This window comes from Tiliqua scincoides, chromosome 4 (assembly GCF_035046505.1).
Source record: "Tiliqua scincoides isolate rTilSci1 chromosome 4, rTilSci1.hap2, whole genome shotgun sequence".
NCBI classification, from domain to species: Eukaryota; Metazoa; Chordata; class Lepidosauria; order Squamata; family Scincidae; genus Tiliqua; species Tiliqua scincoides.
In genome coordinates this window covers 54,676,723-54,682,158 of record NC_089824.1, presented here as the reverse complement: position 1 = coordinate 54,682,158, position 5,436 = coordinate 54,676,723, and the positions used below count along the sequence as shown (strand labels likewise).

General features: G+C 41.6%; 1 pseudogene; it reads left to right on the top strand.

Moving 5' to 3' along the window:
- The first annotated feature begins 4,708 nt into the window (after nucleotides 1-4,708).
- On the top strand, nucleotides 4,709-4,825 carry LOC136650798 (5S ribosomal RNA; annotated as a pseudogene).
- Nucleotides 4,826-5,436: the final 611 nt, after the last annotated feature.

The following is a 5,436-nucleotide window of genomic DNA, read 5'->3' as shown; positions in this document are numbered from 1 at the left end:
TGGGTAAAACCATTGATTGGCTGTGAGCTACATACAGGTGGGGTTTCACCTTAAAACTTAGCCAAATTTACACTGTTTCCAAAAGTTTTCAAAAACCAGCAGGATGCACTGTAACATTATTTACTCAGTTTTGAACCTTATTCACAGCCATCATTTCAATTAACAGTATTTTTGACATGTCCTCTTACCAACCTCATTAAAAGAGAGCAGTATAACACAAAGAGAGGTGTGAAGGCCAACTTCATAAGATATTTTCTTGGCAGAACTTACTCATCCCTCGTTAGGATGGCCTGGTACAAGCAGCCTATCTTATCTCCTCTGCATTCTCTTTCTATGTGTTAGTAAAGCACCAGGGCCCTCTACCAAACTTCTGCAAAGCAAAGGTTTTCAAACTTCTAAACTTTTATTAAGTGTCTCTTAAGATGTTTCTAAAATCAAGCATTTTTGTTTCCGTGGCTTAATTCTATATAACTATTGTGACCCTTTTACCTTGGGTACAGTTTGGCATCAAGGGATCACTTGGTTTCTATATGTATGCTTTTGCTCTTACAGCATGGAAGTATAGTTTTTCTGGGGGACACAGGTGTGTTTAACTTCTGCCAAGGCTTATATCTCCAGTCATTGCCTGATACTGTTATCTAAGCTAAATTCCAAAATGTATAACACAGCCTTTGATGTTACGTGAAAATCCCCTTTTACCTTTTAAGTTGTGATTTTATGTTCTTATGGACTAAAATACCATGTGGCCCAAAAACTTCTCACAGGCCAAACTTCCAAAAAACCTGGTCAAGCTACAAACTCATGGATTACACAACCCCCCTTCCATGTGGTCACTGCATTCCTTGTATTGTTTTAACCCAATCACTGTTTAAGTGTCTCCTTTTGTTTTAAGAACTTTATGCAAAAGTGTCTCCTAATCCAATCACTGTTTATGCAAACACATTTAAACTTCTCACACAGGCCAAACTCAGGTAAAGTCACAAGTTTACACAACCTCCACCTCTCCATGCACACAGCATGGGAGGAGGACTCCCGGCAACAAAGTCTAAAGAGTAAATCGTTGCTTAAGTGTCTCCTATGGTTGTATTGTTTAAATCAATCACTGCGTATTGTAAGTTTCCCCAACCAGGGAAGCCAGCCATTAGACCCACTGAATTTTGCTGATATGCTGATAAGGGACAACCTGACCCCAAACACCCTGGTGGGTGGCAGTTTTCCCCCAGCTCAGCGTCCAGCCCATCTGGGCTGGTCACAAAAAAAAACCTTTTAAGAGAGGGCTTCGCCTCGTGCTCACTCTCTCTGGGCTCCCCCCTCCAAGGACACAACACATCTGTGTTGTGCGGGTCCTCCATAGGACTCTCCACCCCCCATCCAACTGCTTTTCAGGATAGGTAACTATATGCGTCTGGAACTCTTTCCTTCTTTCTTTCCTACCTATTTCTCCCCTTCTCTCCCCATCTTTAGTTAGCAACTGGGTAGAACAGACCAGGGACCCCTAAAATCCTTCCCTACAAATTTCCCTTTTCCTAATTTCCTCAGATGCACCAAATACATGTCACATGCAACCACCATAAAACTAAGTACACTTTTCAAGTACTAGAACCAAGAAATGTGTATTATGTTTTCCTCTGTGCTTTTGTAATAAACATCTAATCTTGTATTAAAAAGTTATCTTTCTCCCAGTCTCCTCTTTAAGCTAAAAAGGGAATTTCTCTGCATTACGCCGTCTTGTTATCTAGCCTGCGATCCTGAGGTTCCAAAAAGGATACTAATTCCCCTAAACCAAAACAGCCCTTTTGGTAACATTGAGGCCCCAAAATCAGTCAGACTAATCTTATTGCTTTTAAAATCAAGCAGCTCTTTACCAGTGTGTGTATGCTATAGTGTTACTGGGCTATCCAGTGGCTTTACAGTCTAGGGTCAAAGGTCACCTGGCCTCAGTTGGGTGGACTACTTCCATGATCAGAGTTGGTCACAATGATAAGAGTTGTGACTGTCATGAGTTGAAGTCATTCTGGCATAATATTGTTGCATCCTTCCCCTCCACTGGGAGGGGAATAGCTACACATAAGCTGGATTGAAGTAGGCCATCATGAAAAAGCACCAAGGAAAAAATGGGTATTAGTCCTTAATCAAGGGTTTTAATGAGAACCTGGTCAGAAAGCCCAATCACAAACAAAGGGGCTAAAGCCCCATATGAGTTACATCACCCTAAGTGGTAGACCCAATGCCCTTATTCAAGCCACATTTGGAATTTGCTTTTATTATAAAGTAACCACCTGCCCTACTATATCCCTCCTGTCAAAATCAAATTTATGGGATGGCCCCTTAGCATCTACTGAATGAGCTTTGCTTCCCTCAGGCTGTTTGACACCTCCAATTTATTTGATGTGCTTGAAAAGGCAGGGCCGCCACAATGGGGATACTCTGAAGAAGTAAGACAACAGATGGCTTTTGGAAAAATTGTTGAACACACACACACACACACACACACACACACACACACACAAAGCATTAATTCATGTTGCTTATTTGATAAGCACCGGAAACAGTAGGCTGTGGGGGAGCAGATATGATCTCAGCTTCCTTCTTGAAATAAGCAGGCAGTGGTGCTTAAGTTGATCTACTTGTGGGTAGGTGTGGCAGGCTATTGCAGAAAATGGCAGGCGGGGTGCTTGCAGGTCAATCCACTTATGAACAAAGTGCCAGGTTGTGGTTCCAAGGTAGGAGTGTTTACCTGCAAGTAGCAGTTGTACTTGCAAGTAAGGGTCTCAGCCTGCCGTTTGAACCATCAGTCACACATGTTCCTTCGGCCAAGTGCTGCAAAACAGAGTCTAATAGCCCAATCCTACCCCCCACCATTAACAATGATGCAGCTGTGCAGATGAAGTGTGTGGTGGGGGGAGGCAATCAGGAGGCCTGCCAGAGGTGAGTAAAAACACTTTCTACTTACCTTTGAGTGGCCTTGGGTCCCCTCAGACCTATGCCAGTAATATAGCTAGATAAGTCTGAGGAGAGAAGGGGTCAAGTTCAAAAAATAGCAATAGAATCCTGACACACGCTGGTGCCTCCAGGACCCTCCCCTAACACACCCCTGCAACCAGTTTACTGAGAGCAGTGAAGCTGCTGGTGTGTGCACTGCATATTTGCAGTGCACCTGGAAGTGCAGGAGGGTGGCCTATATTTTGTGCAGCTGAAAAGAACCTTGTGCTGCCAGCAGCACAAGACCTAGATAGGATCAGGTCTTGAGCCATATGTACATTGTACATTGCCAGTGAAAGCAAAATGTTTTGCAGCATCTGAATATAAGGAAGCAAAGGCAAGATGAATGATATTTTAATGTTAATGAATGCATGGAAACTGATGTTTTTCAGGAAATAAAAAAAATGTCCATAAAGTTTTGGTAAATGTATGCTGTACTACGCAGAGCTAAGAGAGAAAGAGCAAACCTGAAAAATCCACTGAGGAAATGCAGAGCTGCTGTAAAAGAACTGTTCCATCTACACTTTTAGGTATTGCTGAGAAACAACCACACATACATAGTCTTTGGTTAGACTGTTATAAATAGAGTCTTCAAACACATGAATAGCAAACTACTTTAAAAGTATTCTGTCCTTTGGCAGTGTTTAAAAGAAGAAACAACAACTCTGTGTCACTTTACACTTTGGATACCTGAAGAGAATGACACAACAGATGTGACTTCATAAACACAGCTGACCTGACCATAAACACAACTGACCTGGAAGGTACTCAAGTGGTACAGTACGTTTTGAATTCAAGAAGTAGGAAGTTACACCAGGGTATTTTTTTTTCTACTTTTAAATCAAGCATGAGAGGGAAGTTGCTATAAAAAAAATGAATGAACTGAATATTGCTCATAGTCATTCTAAAGGCTTTTACAAAAGTAATATAGCTCTGGATTTCATAATGTAATTTAAGGCCTCAGAGACCTATCTTAAGTAAGTCTAGCTGCACCACCACAGCAACCAACAGTTTACTTAGCATCAAAACATGACATTATATCAGATTTTTGTTTGTAAAATGCCACTAAACCAATATCAGGCATAAATATCCTACTATCTATGTCTAAAATCAAGGTACTTGTTCTAACACAAACATGTAAGGATATTTATATTTTTTTCCTAGTAATACCTGTACAAAGTGGCATCTCATTTTTAGAAAAAAATCCATAATCCAAAATAGGGTTATGCCTATTAGGAACAACCAAAAATACAGAAGTATAAACAGCAAGTTTTTATATTTCCTTAGGCTAGCGGCAAGTTAAAAATGAGGGATAGTGGAAGTAGTGGAGATATTTCGAAGGGTCTTCCTTAAGATGCCATAAATTAAAATATGGAGTTTAGGAAGATATTATACAGATGTAAATCAGCCTCTGAAGGTTGCAAAATGGTTTCAATTCACAGAGAGGGCTGTTTAGACAAAGGAAGCAAAAAATGGTTGAAACCCTCCTCCTGCTTATTCTGGAAATATACAGAATTTCCGTAGGTTGAGTCAGTCTCGTTTCCAATACAAATGCAAAACTCAGAGGTTCCTTCCAAGGCAATGATGGGGGAGGGGAGAAAGGTGGACTTTAGATTTTCAAAACTGGAGATAAATTTAAGATGTTAAATTAGGCTGAAAGTTAATTGAAGCTAACTGAATTGGGAGCATATCACAGCCCTCTTCAGATATTAGGAAACCTTAGAGAGTCTCCAACTGTTACCCTGCACATGCCTGATCTCGTCTGATCTCAGAAGCTAAGCAGGGTCAGGCCTGGTTAGTACTTGGATGGGAGACCACCTGGGAACACCGGGTGCTGTAGGCTTATACCATAGTCTTTCGAGACTGAAGGTTGCCAACCAGAGAGTCTCCAAGATTTCATAATGTCAGGAGCACATTGTCAGCGTAGTGTCAACCAGCTCTGCCTCATTTTCTGAAGCAGTATATGCAGTCCATATGGGGAGATCATCCCTGTGATTTAACACTGTGCTTCTGTCATTCTAAACTGATTCTAAATCCCTGTGATTTAACACTGTGCTTCTGTCATTCTAAACTAGCCATTTTCAACCACTGTGCCATGGCACACTGGTGTGCCACGAGTGTGCTACAGGAATTTGGGGGAAGGTCATTTATTAACAGGGCCAATGGGACATGTGAGCCCCCACTGGCAGCATGGTGTGCCTTGTCAATTGTCAAAAACCTGGTGGTGGGCCTTGACCGTTTTAGTGCCTTGTCAGTGTGCCGTGAGATGTAAAAGGTTGAAAATCACTGTTCTAAACCATGAAGAATTGAGATGTTCTTTGGAATCCCAGCAAATAACCTAACAGAGACAAGGAGCAGGGTTTGCTGCTATGGTTTGGGGCCCTCTGTATATGTGGTTGATGTCCATGTTTACAAACATCTGAAGAGGATACTAGTACTGAAGGGCATTTCACC